We start from the raw sequence: 13,890 nt of genomic DNA on the forward strand, positions 1-13,890 counted from the left end.
GAAGCCCAAACCGGCAAAGGTTTTAACCAGAAAGAGGAGGCCATTGCAGTCTTGGCCAAAAGGCCGAGAAGAGATCGGCCACATTTCCCCTCCCTTTCTCTCACTCGTCATCGAGAGGCTACAAGAGCCCGAGTCGTTCGGTAGCCTCTGTCCAAAAGCCAGGCCTTCGTCTCTCCGCAGCCCGATTGGATAGAGCCTGCCATGACCTGGGGAGGGGTAGGGGAAAAGGGGGTTGGCCTGGTACTTGGGACTCGAGAGGCAGAGTGAGGCTTACGTGAGGGTAGTGGCCGGGACGACTAGGCTGTCGGCGGGCTCTGGAGGAGGGGCCCGTACTTACTCGGGTTTTCTTCATAACGTACAAGTCTTTCGCCTTTTACTAAAGACTTCCGTGGAGAGGGACGCCAATGAGTTAAAACTATTTTTGGCAGGCTCTGCCGTGTGGCCGAGCCTCGTGGTTTGTGAAAAGGAAATAAAACGCCGCCCCGGCAAGTGAGCGGTGCGACGAGGCGCGCTCGGGAGGAGGTGCTGAGATACAGCCGTGTTATGCGCAGTTGAAACCACTGCGCCACGGCGGGGGAGAACTGCTCCGGGAGGTGGGCGCTGGAAGCAACCAGCGGGGGTTATCGCTTCTCGGCCTTTTGGCTAAGATCAAGTGTAGTATCTGTTCTTATCAGTTTAATATCTGATATGTCCCCTATAAGGGGGCAACATATTAAATGGATTTTTAGCACCGGGAGCTGAGACGAGGGGCTTGCTCCGTCCATCCACGCATCGACCCGGTATTGCAGTGCCTCCGGGGGCGGTGCACCCTTCTCTGCCTTGTGTAAAACCAAAATACTGACCCAAACGCAGAGGTCGTCGCTCTGCCGGACGCCGGCCCGAAAAAGGCGCCAGTCGAGGGGGGCGGCCAGCTGAAGCCTCGAAGAAGGCAGCGAGATTTGCACTTTATGATTGGCAGACGACGAGGGGATATTTGGGACCGGCATGGCTGTTAAATGTGCCCTGCACTTCCCCTCCCTTTCTCCCACTCGTCATCGAGAGCCCGAGTATTTCGGATGCTCGGTAGCCTGTGTCCAAAAGCCAGGCCTTCATTTCTCCGATTGGATAGAGCCTCTCAGAAGGTGGGGAGGGGACACTGCGCGCCTCCGTAGGCCCGGCACGGTTGGCCAACACGGTGGAGGAACCGCAGCGTAGAAAGGATACAAGAAACTAAAACACTCAAATGAAGCAAGAAAACCTGCTACAACTGCTAAATCGGTGAATAAAACACACTTACCTTCTCGTCTTTGGTCTGGTCAAGGTGGCAGTCCGGCAGAGGACAGGTAGGCAGTCCTCGGGACCAATGAATTCCTTGTTGCAAAAGTTTTTCAGCTACGGCAAAGTTGAAATTTTATTCACAAGGAATGAGGTGAATCTCCTCCCAGAAAAGCTGGTGACACAAAACGAAGCCCCAAACCGGCAAAGGTTTTAACCAGAAAGAGGAGGCCATTGCAGTCTTGGCCAAAAGGCCGAGAAGCGATCGGCCACATTTCCCCTCCCTTTCTCTCACTCGTCATCGAGAGGCTACAAGAGCCCGAGTCGTTCGGTAGCCTCTGTCCAAAAGCCAGGCCTTCGTCTCTCCGCAGCCCGATTGGATAGAGCCTGCCATGACCTGGGGAGGGGTAGGGGAACGGGCGTGGCCTGGTACTTGGGACTCGAGAGGCAGAGTGAGGCTTACCGTGAGGGTAGTGGCCGGGACGACTAGGCTCGTCGGCGGCTCTGGAGGAGGGGCCCGTACTTACTCGGGTTTCTCTTCATAACGTACAAGTCTTTCGCCTTTTACTAAAGACTTCCGTGGAGAGGGACGCCAATGAGTTAAAACTATTTTTGGCAGGCTCTGCCGTGTGGCCGAGCCTCGTGCGTTTGTGAAAAGGAAATAAAACGCCGCCCCCGGCAAGGTTGAGCGGTGCGACGAGGCGCGCTCGGGAGGAGGTGCTGAGACTCAGCCGTTGTTATGCGCAGTTGAAACCACTGCGCCACGGCAGGGGGAGAACTGCTCCGGGAGGTGGGCGCTGGAAGCAACCAGCGGGGGTTATCGCTTCTCGGCCTTTTGGCTAAGACTGCGATCGCCTCCTGTGTCTGGATAAAACTTTTGCCTGTTTGTGGCGAAGTGTTACCAGGTTTTTGGGAGGATACTCACATTATTCCTTGTGAATAAAATTTCAACTTTGTTGTAGTTGAAATTGTTTCACACAAAGGAATTCATTGGTTCAGAGGACTGCTTACCTGTACTCTGCCGGAATAACATCTCGACCAGGCCAAACAAGACAAGGTAAGTGTGTTTTATTCACCTTTCTAACATTTTTAGTAGATTTTATTGCTCTTTTTAGAGCATTCTTTTACCTTATTTTAGTTGACTTGGTTTTAGACTGTTTTAGGTGTTTTAGCTTCTTTTACCACTTTTACGTTGTGGTGCCTCCACCATGGCGGCCAACCATGCCGGCATGAGGAGGCACCACAGTGTCAGATTTACATTCAAAGAAAAAGATGGGAAAACCCTTGTTATGTCAAGGCTGGACTTCTCAAGGAAAATGATCCAGAACATTTTGAAATTCTCCCCGCAGGATATAAATTGTATTTTGACTCTGCCATTTGGAAAAGGTTTCGATGTGAGTTTTGTCTCTGCTGCCGTGTTCAGAGATTTCTGGACACGCTTCGAAAATGAAAAACCCCAGTTTACTGCATTTAATGTTGAGAAACTGACTGATAATGCCGCTAAAACGGTAATTGTCAGAATGTTCAATGAGACTGTGAATGCAGATGACATTTGTTTGTGGCTGGGCAGATTTTGCACTGTTAAAGGCCAGGCTACCAAAGTGAGAGATGAGGATGGCATCTGGAATTGCGCTTGGAGGGTCCCCATCCAACAATGGCAAGACCCTCAAGGCTTCCAGGGCCTGAAACATCTGCCATCCATGATAGTTCTGGGAAACAACAGGGGCTACATTCATTACCAGGGCCAGCCCAAACTCTGCCGCAAGTGTGGTGAGAATGGGCACCTGGCAGAAGCGTGCCAGCAGATCATTTGTGGTAAATGTAGAGAAATTGGGCATACTTTCGAGGAATGCACCAATGGCAGAAAGTGCAATCTTTGTGGAGAAACAAACCACCTCTTCAGAGATTGCCCTAAGTCGTTTGCCAACAAATTAAAGGCAGCAAAGGCACAAAATGGCGGACAAGACGAAGCAGTTAGAGAGCTAATTGAAGAGGCTGGGCTGGAGAATTCAAATCTCCCGCCAAATCCTGTGATTGGAGGAGAAGGACCAGTAGAGGCGGGAGAAGGGGAGGGGCCTGCAGCTGCCCCACAAGTGGAGAACAGGGAAGAAGCAGTGGCAGTGCAGGCAGAAGGCGGAGCTAGCTCAGTGACTGGCTCAGAACAAAAATTTGGCCAGTCACAGAGTGATAGCGAGGATGTCCCCCTCCCCAATGCCCAGCCGGCCAAGAGACTAATTTCAGAATTGTCTTCTGAGTCTCCTGGAGCCTCGGAAAAGAGGGGAAGAGCTGAGAGCTACTCAGACAGTTCATCTGTGGAGGAGCCCAGAGTCTTCCCCTCCAATTCGCCTAATGAAGTCTCTTTTTTAACTATAGCTCTGCAATCAACCCCTAAGGACTCAAAGCTCAATGCCACCCTGCGTCAGAGGCCAACTCCTAGAGTCCGAAAGGGAAATGGAGCTCAACCCCGTCATCTCTCACCCATGAGAATGAAGGAAGAGCTCCATTCACAAGAAATCCACTAACTGCTGTTTTTAAACATTTGAAATCCCCCTTTTTTTTAGTCTTTTAAGATGTCATACCTGCAAATTTTAACCATACTCATGACACTCACCTTCTCAACTATCAATGTGAGGAGTGTGAAGTCGAGAGTTAGAGCCCAGATTGTTTTATCCTTTCTTAACTCTTTTAAGTCTGATGTGTTTTTAATACAGGAATGCGGCCTACCATTTTTAAAACACTACAGAGAATGGGAGGAGTTATGGCCACAAACGTCGATATGGAGCGGCTCAAATGAAAACAAAAATGATGGAGTGGCCATTTTAATAAAAAACCCTCTAGTCTGGTGAAGGGCAGCACTGTGGTGAGAGATGGTCGGGCACTTTTAACACACTTGACTTTTATGGGGAAGGATTTTAACGTCTTAAATATTTATGGCTTTAATGACAAGAACGACAGGTATGACCTTTTAGAAGACCTGCAGCCCCACATGCTAGGCAGGGCACCTTTAGTTGTAGGGGGGGATTTTAATTGTATTTTAAGCAGGAACGACAGGAGAAGAATAGGGGACGATTTTAAAGTGGACAAGACTTCAGTTTTACTTCAAAGCATATGCAGTGATTTTAGACTTGTGGACTGTTTTAAAACCATGCATCCCAGAGAGGAGGGCTTCACCTGGTTCAGTAGTGATGGCACCCGAGCCTCTCGCATAGACTACATTTTATCACGTGATTGCCCACCAACCGATGCTAGATTGGAACCTGTTTTCTTTTCTGATCACGCAATTCTTTCCTGCACCCTTTCACTCTCTTCCGGTGTGACGGCAGGAAGTGGTCTGTGGAAGCTCAATTGCTCCCTGTTAGAAGACAGGGAGCTAGTTAGGCTGTACAGGGAGCAATACCGAGAGTGGCAGACCCTTCAAGACTTTTACGATACACGTGCACAGTGGTGGGAAATGGTGAAGGGAAAGACAAAGACGTTTTACAGACAGGCAGGGAAAAGAAAGAAAAAGAGGGACAACAGACGCATGTTGGGACTGCAGAAACGGCTTCAGAGGTATTTTAAACTAATCCAACATGGAATGGATTTTAATGAAGAGATAAAACAAATTAAAACAGAGATGTCGGTTTTAGCAGAAATTAATAGCAAAGGTGTGATTTTAAGAAGCAAGGAAAGGGAAATAGAGGAAGGAGAGAAGTGCACAAGATATTTTTTTAAGAAAATCGTAAATAAAGGGGGGGCCATGTTGAGACTTAAAAAAGAAAACGGGTGCACAGCTGACACAACAGAGGAAATCAAAGAAACTGTCGAACATTTTTACCGTGAACTGTACGCATACAAAACTGTTAACGGGGACACCATGACCGAAGTTTTAAAATCCATTGACCAAGCAACAAACGACAACGTGCTTTTAACCCAAGATTTTACGATACCGGAATTAAACAAATGCATCAAATCTTTTAAGACAGGGAAGTCGCCGGGAGAAGACGGGCTTCCCTTGGAATTTTATCTGACATTTTGGGACATTTTAGCACCAGACTTGCTTGCTGTTTTTATGGATTTTGAACAAATGGACCGACTTCCTGACAGCTTTAGAGCAGGGATAGTGACTCTCCTTCACAAAGACAAAGACAAGACGGACTTGAAAAATTGGAGACCTATCACACTCTTAAATTTTGACTGTAAACTTTTTAGTAAACTTTTAGCCTCACGCATGTCCTTGTTTTTAGAAGATCTGATTCACCCGGATCAAGCCTGTGCCGTCCCGGGGAGGAAGATCACCGACAGCCTCGTACTGATCCGAGATACCATCTGTTACGCGAGAGACAGAAACATTCGGCTAGTAGTCCTGAATTTAGATTTTGAGAAAGCCTTTGATCGGGTCTCGCACCAGTACCTTTTCCAGGTACTGCAAAAAATGGGGTTCCCGAGAAGGTTTATAGCCTGGGTGGGACTGCTGTACCGGGAGATCAACAGCAAATTCATTGTTAACGGGCATCTGACAAGAGCAGTGGATATAAACTGCGGTGTCCGTCAGGGTTGTCCGTTATCTGCCCTCCTCTACGTTATCTGTATAGAACCACTGGCACAGACCTTGAGAAGGGACCAACGAATCCATGGGGTAGGAGTCCCAGGGAGCGGGGGACTCGAGACAAAATGTATTTTATATATGGACGACATCAACATTTTATGCACTGACCTTTTATCTGTCAACAGGACGCTGGACTTGACTGACTGGTTCGGACAGGCCTCTGGGTCAAAGCTGAACAGAAGCAAGACCCAAGCCCATTTTTATGGACCGTGGACAGCGACTGAGACGACAGGACTCCCCCTGACTGTGACCCAGACTGACCAAAAAATACTTGGGATCAGGTTTGATAGGGAGGGGGAGGGGAAAACAATTGGGCAGACATAGTAGGGAAAGTCAGGCAGAGACTAGGGTACTGGACACTTAGAGGACTGACTTTAGAAGGAAAGGTTTTAATCATCAAAGCAGTGATTTTACCTTTGCTTTTACTCATCAGTTCTGTTTTTATCCCGCCTAGGAGAGTGATCTTAGACCTGGAACGAGCCATCTTTTATTTTTTGTGGGGCTCCAAGTGGGAAAGACTGAGACGAAGCGTGATGAAGAAGCCAAAGGAGAAAGGAGGAAAAGGAGTGCCAGACCTGCACTTGTTCCTAGGAAGCAGATACACAGCACTACACATGGCAACCGCCACAGCCCCATCCAGAAACCCCAAGACCGCAGCAATGACACGGTTCTGGATGGGGTCCTACCTCAGAAAACTTAAGATCTTACCCACAAGTCTCAAAGTACCAGTGTCTTTTAACCTGCCACCAGCCTATGCTTTTATCCAGTCATTTTTAAGGCATTTTAACCTTGAGCAGGAGGAGTTGCAGGTTTTAACCACTCACCGCTCTCTCATTTCTGTTGTGCAGGAGCGGGAACCAGTGAGTCCAGTGCGCGGGCTTGCATTCGGCGAGCCCTCAACAGTTTGGCGCAACGTGAACCATCCAGCTCTTCCAAACAGACTCCGGGACCTGTCATGGATGGTGGCTCATGAGATCCTCCCAGTCAGGTCCGTAATGCACTCCCGGGGCATGTCGGCGCACTCAACTTGCCCCCGACCAGGTTGTGGCGCGCCTGAGTCGGTAAGGCATCTGCTCTGGGAGTGCAGCGCTGCCGTAGAACAGTGGGCAACGGCCGGCTCCTTGCAATTCCCGTACTTGCCAGCAAGGGAGGTCCTCACACCACAGCTGGTGCTGTACGGGGTGAGCCAAGGAAATCAGATACCAGCACGTACATTTGCCAAACAGTGGCTCACCCTAGCCGCCATCAAAGACGCCATATGGACCTCCAGAAACTTGCTGGCAAGAAAGCACATGCAGATCCCCCCCGTGGCTGTGATCCGGATGGCCGCAGCAACGGCCCAAACGGCCAGAGCTGCAGGCGGCGGGCCTAGGACACAGCCACAAAGAAGAATCGCCTCTGTGCCCATTCGGACGGAGGAGCCGGAGCCACACAAGGAAAGTTCAAGGCAGCGGCGGCCTGACCCTCCGGGTGAGGTTGGTGGGAAGGAGCTACAGGGTGAGGGTCTCCTCTGAGCGCCTGCACAAGATCCCGAGAGTCCAAATCTGTTTGGGGGAGCTGAATGAGTTCCCCTTTGATAGGGACTCACTACACTCCTGCACAACAGTGGACTTGGAGAAGAGCTTTTATTATCCATTTATTTTTGTGAGTTTTATTTTAACAAATGCACTCCGCTTTGAAGACTTTTAACAGACACTCACTGACATGGACAAGCTGAAAACCATTTTATACCTTTAATTTATGACGTTATCTGTAATGCATTTTAAACACTTTTTTTAAATGTTGTTTTACAGAGAACATTTATCTATTTATTGACATGTTGTATTTTAAAAGGTAACTTGGAATTGACATATTATGAATCATGTTTGAATTGAGTGTCAATAAAATTTTTCTCAAAAGAAAAAAATCTGTTCTTATCAGTTTAATATCTGATATGTCCCCTATAAGGGGGCAACATATTAAATGGATTTTTAGCACCGGGAGCTGAGACGAGGGGCTTGCTCCGTCCACTCCACGCATCGACCCGGTATTGCAGTGCCTCCGGGGGCGGTGCACCCTTCTCCTGCCTTGTGTAAAACCAAAATACTGACCCAAACGCAGAGGTTCGTCGCTCTGCCGGACGCCGGCCCGAAAAAGGCGCCAGTCGAGGGGGGGCGGCCAGCTGAAGCCTCGAAGAAGGCAGCGAGATTTGCACTTTATGATTGGCAGACGACGAGGGGATATTTGGGACCGGCATGGCTGTTAAATGTGCCCTGCACTTCCCCTCCCTTTCTCCCACTCGTCATCGAGAGCCCGAGTATTTCGGATGCTCGGTAGCCTGTGTCCAAAAGCCAGGCCTTCATTTCTCCGATTGGATAGAGCCTCTCAGAAGGTGGGGAGGGGACACTGCGGCGCCTCCGTAGGCCCGGCACGGTTGGCCAACACGGTGGAGGAACCGCAGCGTAGAAAGGATACAAGAAACTAAAACACCTCAAATGAAGCAAGAAAACCTGCTACAACTGCTAAATCGGTGAATAAAACACACTTACCTTCTCGTCTTTGGTCTGGTCAAGGTGGCAGTCCGGCAGAGGACAGGTAGGCAGTCCTCGGGACCAATGAATTCCTTGTTGCAAAAGTTTTTCAGCTACGGCAAAGTTGAAATTTTATTCACAAGGAATGAGGTGAATCTCCTCCCAGAAAAGCTGGTGACACAAAACGAAGCCCCAAACCGGCAAAGGTTTTAACCAGAAAGAGGAGGCCATTGCAGTCTTGGCCAAAAGGCCGAGAAGCGATCGGCCACATTTCCCCTCCCTTTCTCTCACTCGTCATCGAGAGGCTACAAGAGCCCGAGTCGTTCGGTAGCCTCTGTCCAAAAGCCAGGCCTTCGTCTCTCCGCAGCCCGATTGGATAGAGCCTGCCATGACCTGGGGAGGGGTAGGGGAACGGGCGTGGCCTGGTACTTGGGACTCGAGAGGCAGAGTGAGGCTTACCGTGAGGGTAGTGGCCGGGACGACTAGGCTCGTCGGCGGCTCTGGAGGAGGGGCCCGTACTTACTCGGGTTTCTCTTCATAACGTACAAGTCTTTCGCCTTTTACTAAAGACTTCCGTGGAGAGGGACGCCAATGAGTTAAAACTATTTTTGGCAGGCTCTGCCGTGTGGCCGAGCCTCGTGCGTTTGTGAAAAGGAAATAAAACGCCGCCCCCGGCAAGGTTGAGCGGTGCGACGAGGCGCGCTCGGGAGGAGGTGCTGAGACTCAGCCGTTGTTATGCGCAGTTGAAACCACTGCGCCACGGCAGGGGGAGAACTGCTCCGGGAGGTGGGCGCTGGAAGCAACCAGCGGGGGTTATCGCTTCTCGGCCTTTTGGCTAAGATCAAGTGTAGTATCTGTTCTTATCAGTTTAATATCTGATATGTCCCCTATAAGGGGGCAACATATTAAATGGATTTTTAGCACCGGGAGCTGAGACGAGGGGCTTGCTCCGTCCACTCCACGCATCGACCCGGTATTGCAGTGCCTCCGGGGGCGGTGCACCCTTCTCCTGCCTTGTGTAAAACCAAAATACTGACCCAAACGCAGAGGTTCGTCGCTCTGCCGGACGCCGGCCCGAAAAAGGCGCCAGTCGAGGGGGGGCGGCCAGCTGAAGCCTCGAAGAAGGCAGCGAGATTTGCACTTTATGATTGGCAGACGACGAGGGGATATTTGGGACCGGCATGGCTGTTAAATGTGCCCTGCACTTCCCCTCCCTTTCTCCCACTCGTCATCGAGAGCCCGAGTATTTCGGATGCTCGGTAGCCTGTGTCCAAAAGCCAGGCCTTCATTTCTCCGATTGGATAGAGCCTCTCAGAAGGTGGGGAGGGGACACTGCGGCGCCTCCGTAGGCCCGGCACGGTTGGCCAACACGGTGGAGGAACCGCAGCGTAGAAAGGATACAAGAAACTAAAACACCTCAAATGAAGCAAGAAAACCTGCTACAACTGCTAAATCGGTGAATAAAACACACTTACCTTCTCGTCTTTGGTCTGGTCAAGGTGGCAGTCCGGCAGAGGACAGGTAGGCAGTCCTCGGGACCAATGAATTCCTTGTTGCAAAAGTTTTTCAGCTACGGCAAAGTTGAAATTTTATTCACAAGGAATGAGGTGAATCTCCTCCCAGAAAAGCTGGTGACACAAAACGAAGCCCCAAACCGGCAAAGGTTTTAACCAGAAAGAGGAGGCCATTGCAGTCTTGGCCAAAAGGCCGAGAAGCGATCGGCCACATTTCCCCTCCCTTTCTCTCACTCGTCATCGAGAGGCTACAAGAGCCCGAGTCGTTCGGTAGCCTCTGTCCAAAAGCCAGGCCTTCGTCTCTCCGCAGCCCGATTGGATAGAGCCTGCCATGACCTGGGGAGGGGTAGGGGAACGGGCGTGGCCTGGTACTTGGGACTCGAGAGGCAGAGTGAGGCTTACCGTGAGGGTAGTGGCCGGGACGACTAGGCTCGTCGGCGGCTCTGGAGGAGGGGCCCGTACTTACTCGGGTTTCTCTTCATAACGTACAAGTCTTTCGCCTTTTACTAAAGACTTCCGTGGAGAGGGACGCCAATGAGTTAAAACTATTTTTGGCAGGCTCTGCCGTGTGGCCGAGCCTCGTGCGTTTGTGAAAAGGAAATAAAACGCCGCCCCCGGCAAGGTTGAGCGGTGCGACGAGGCGCGCTCGGGAGGAGGTGCTGAGACTCAGCCGTTGTTATGCGCAGTTGAAACCACTGCGCCACGGCAGGGGGAGAACTGCTCCGGGAGGTGGGCGCTGGAAGCAACCAGCGGGGGTTATCGCTTCTCGGCCTTTTGGCTAAGACTGCGATCGCCTCCTGTGTCTGGATAAAACTTTTGCCTGTTTGTGGCGAAGTGTTACCAGGTTTTTGGGAGGATACTCACATTATTCCTTGTGAAGAAAATTTCAACTTTGTTGTAGTTGAAATTGTTTCACACAAAGGAATTCATTGGTTCAGAGGACTGCTTACCTGTACTCTGCCGGAATAACATCTCGACCAGGCCAAACAAGACAAGGTAAGTGTGTTTTATTCACCTTTCTAACATTTTTAGTAGATTTTATTGCTCTTTTTAGAGCATTCTTTTACCTTATTTTAGTTGACTTGGTTTTAGACTGTTTTAGGTGTTTTAGCTTCTTTTTACCACTTTTACGTTGTGGTGCCTCCACCATGGCGGCCAACCATGCCGGCATGAGGAGGCACCACAGTGTCAGATTTACATTCAAAGAAAAAGATGGGAAAACCCTTGTTATGTCAAGGCTGACTTCTCAAGGAAAATGATCCAGAACATTTTGAAATTCTCCCCGCAGGATATAAATTGTATTTTGACTCTGCCATTTGGAAAAGGTTTCGATGTGAGTTTTGTCTCTGCTGCCGTGTTCAGAGATTTCTGGACACGCTTCGAAAATGAAAAACCCCAGTTTACTGCATTTAATGTTGAGAAACTGACTGATAATGCCGCTAAAACGGTAATTGTCAGAATGTTCAATGAGACTGTGAATGCAGATGACATTTGTTTGTGGCTGGGCAGATTTTGCACTGTTAAAGGCCAGGCTACCAAAGTGAGAGATGAGGATGGCATCTGGAATTGCGCTTGGAGGGTCCCCATCCAACAATGGCAAGACCCTCAAGGCTTCCAGGGCCTGAAACATCTGCCATCCATGATAGTTCTGGGAAACAACAGGGGCTACATTCATTACCAGGGCCAGCCCAAACTCTGCCGCAAGTGTGGTGAGAATGGGCACCTGGCAGAAGCGTGCCAGCAGATCATTTGTGGTAAATGTAGAGAAATTGGGCATACTTTCGAGGAATGCACCAATGGCAGAAAGTGCAATCTTTGTGGAGAAACAAACCACCTCTTCAGAGATTGCCCTAAGTCGTTTGCCAACAAATTAAAGGCAGCAAAGGCACAAAATGGCGGACAAGACGAAGCAGTTAGAGAGCTAATTGAAGAGGCTGGGCTGGAGAATTCAAATCTCCCGCCAAATCCTGTGATTGGAGGAGAAGGACCAGTAGAGGCGGGAGAAGGGGAGGGGCCTGCAGCTGCCCCACAAGTGGAGAACAGGGAAGAAGCAGTGGCAGTGCAGGCAGAAGGCGGAGCTAGCTCAGTGACTGGCTCAGAACAAAAATTTGGCCAGTCACAGAGTGATAGCGAGGATGTCCCCCTCCCCAATGCCCAGCCGGCCAAGAGACTAATTTCAGAATTGTCTTCTGAGTCTCCTGGAGCCTCGGAAAAGAGGGGAAGAGCTGAGAGCTACTCAGACAGTTCATCTGTGGAGGAGCCCAGAGTCTTCCCCTCCAATTCGCCTAATGAAGTCTCTTTTTTAACTATAGCTCTGCAATCAACCCCTAAGGACTCAAAGCTCAATGCACCCTGCGTCAGAGGCCAACTCCTAGAGTCCGAAAGGGAAATGGAGCTCAACCCCGTCATCTCTCACCCATGAGAATGAAGGAAGAGCTCCATTCACAAGAAATCCACTAACTGCTGTTTTTAAACATTTGAAATCCCCCTTTTTTTTAGTCTTTTAAGATGTCATACCTGCAAATTTTAACCATACTCATGACACTCACCTTCTCAACTATCAATGTGAGGAGTGTGAAGTCGAGAGTTAGAGCCCAGATTGTTTTATCCTTTCTTAACTCTTTTAAGTCTGACGTGTTTTTAATACAGGAATGCGGCCTACCATTTTTAAAACACTACAGAGAATGGGAGGAGTTATGGCCACAAACGTCGATATGGAGCGGCTCAAATGAAAACAAAAATGATGGAGTGGCCATTTTAATAAAAAACCCTCTAGTCTGGTGAAGGGCAGCACTGTGGTGAGAGATGGTCGGGCACTTTTAACACACTTGACTTTTATGGGGAAGGATTTTAACGTCTTAAATATTTATGGCTTTAATGACAAGAACGACAGGTATGACCTTTTAGAAGACCTGCAGCCCCACATGCTAGGCAGGGCACCTTTAGTTGTAGGGGGGGATTTTAATTGTATTTTAAGCAGGAACGACAGGAGAAGAATAGGGGACGATTTTAAAGTGGACAAGACTTCAGTTTTACTTCAAAGCATATGCAGTGATTTTAGACTTGTGGACTGTTTTAAAACCATGCATCCCAGAGAGGAGGGCTTCACCTGGTTCAGTAGTGATGGCACCCGAGCCTCTCGCATAGACTACATTTTATCACGTGATTGCCCACCAACCGATGCTAGATTGGAACCTGTTTTCTTTTCTGATCACGCAATTCTTTCCTGCACCCTTTCACTCTCTTCCGGTGTGACGGCAGGAAGTGGTCTGTGGAAGCTCAATTGCTCCCTGTTAGAAGACAGGGAGCTAGTTAGGCTGTACAGGGAGCAATACCGAGAGTGGCAGACCCTTCAAGACTTTTACGATACACGTGCACAGTGGTGGGAAATGGTGAAGGGAAAGACAAAGACGTTTTACAGACAGGCAGGGAAAAGAAAGAAAAAGAGGGACAACAGACGCATGTTGGGACTGCAGAAACGGCTTCAGAGGTATTTTAAACTAATCCAACATGGAATGGATTTTAATGAAGAGATAAAACAAATTAAAACAGAGATGTCGGTTTTAGCAGAAATTAATAGCAAAGGTGTGATTTTAAGAAGCAAGGAAAGGGAAATAGGAAGGAGAGAAGTGCACAAGATATTTTTTTAAGAAAATCGTAAATAAAGGGGGGGCCATGTTGAGACTTAAAAAAGAAAACGGGTGCACAGCTGACACAACAGAGGAAATCAAAGAAACTGTCGAACATTTTTACCGTGAACTGTACGCATACAAAACTGTTAACGGGGACACCATGACCGAAGTTTTAAAATCCATTGACCAAGCAACAAACGACAACGTGCTTTTAACCCAAGATTTTACGATACCGGAATTAAACAAATGCATCAAATCTTTTAAGACAGGGAAGTCGCCGGGAGAAGACGGGCTTCCCTTGGAATTTTATCTGACATTTTGGGACATTTTAGCACCAGACTTGCTTGCTGTTTTTATGGATTTTGAACAAATGGACCGACTTCCTGACAGCT

General features: G+C 49.0%; 6 non-coding genes and 1 pseudogene across 6 annotated transcripts; all 7 read left to right on the forward strand.

Annotated features, from left to right (window-relative positions):
- The first annotated feature begins 333 nt into the window (after positions 1-333).
- On the forward strand, positions 334-445 carry LOC119885241. The gene has a single exon (XR_005441229.1). It is a non-coding gene; the product is annotated as a U5 spliceosomal RNA (small nuclear RNA).
- Positions 446-622: 177 nt separating this feature from the next.
- Positions 623-813, forward strand: LOC119885249. The gene has a single exon (XR_005441237.1). It is a non-coding gene; the product is annotated as a U2 spliceosomal RNA (small nuclear RNA).
- A 964-nt stretch (positions 814-1,777) lies between these two features.
- Positions 1,778-1,890, forward strand: LOC119885270. Its single transcript, XR_005441244.1, has one exon. It is a non-coding gene; the product is annotated as a U5 spliceosomal RNA (small nuclear RNA).
- A 5,832-nt stretch (positions 1,891-7,722) lies between these two features.
- On the forward strand, positions 7,723-7,902 carry LOC119885254 (annotated as a pseudogene).
- Positions 7,903-8,871: 969 nt separating this feature from the next.
- Positions 8,872-8,984, forward strand: LOC119885271. The gene has a single exon (XR_005441245.1). It is a non-coding gene; the product is annotated as a U5 spliceosomal RNA (small nuclear RNA).
- Positions 8,985-9,167: 183 nt separating this feature from the next.
- On the forward strand, positions 9,168-9,359 carry LOC119885229. Its single transcript, XR_005441217.1, has one exon. It is a non-coding gene; the product is annotated as a U2 spliceosomal RNA (small nuclear RNA).
- Positions 9,360-10,328: 969 nt separating this feature from the next.
- LOC119885272 lies at positions 10,329-10,441 on the forward strand. Its single transcript, XR_005441246.1, has one exon. It is a non-coding gene; the product is annotated as a U5 spliceosomal RNA (small nuclear RNA).
- Positions 10,442-13,890: the final 3,449 nt, after the last annotated feature.

This window comes from Micropterus salmoides, unplaced genomic scaffold (assembly GCF_014851395.1).
Source record: "Micropterus salmoides isolate LMB-PRFRI ecotype aquatic unplaced genomic scaffold, ASM1485139v1 Ms_hic_scaffold_3971, whole genome shotgun sequence".
Taxonomy (NCBI): domain Eukaryota; kingdom Metazoa; phylum Chordata; class Actinopteri; order Centrarchiformes; family Centrarchidae; genus Micropterus; species Micropterus salmoides.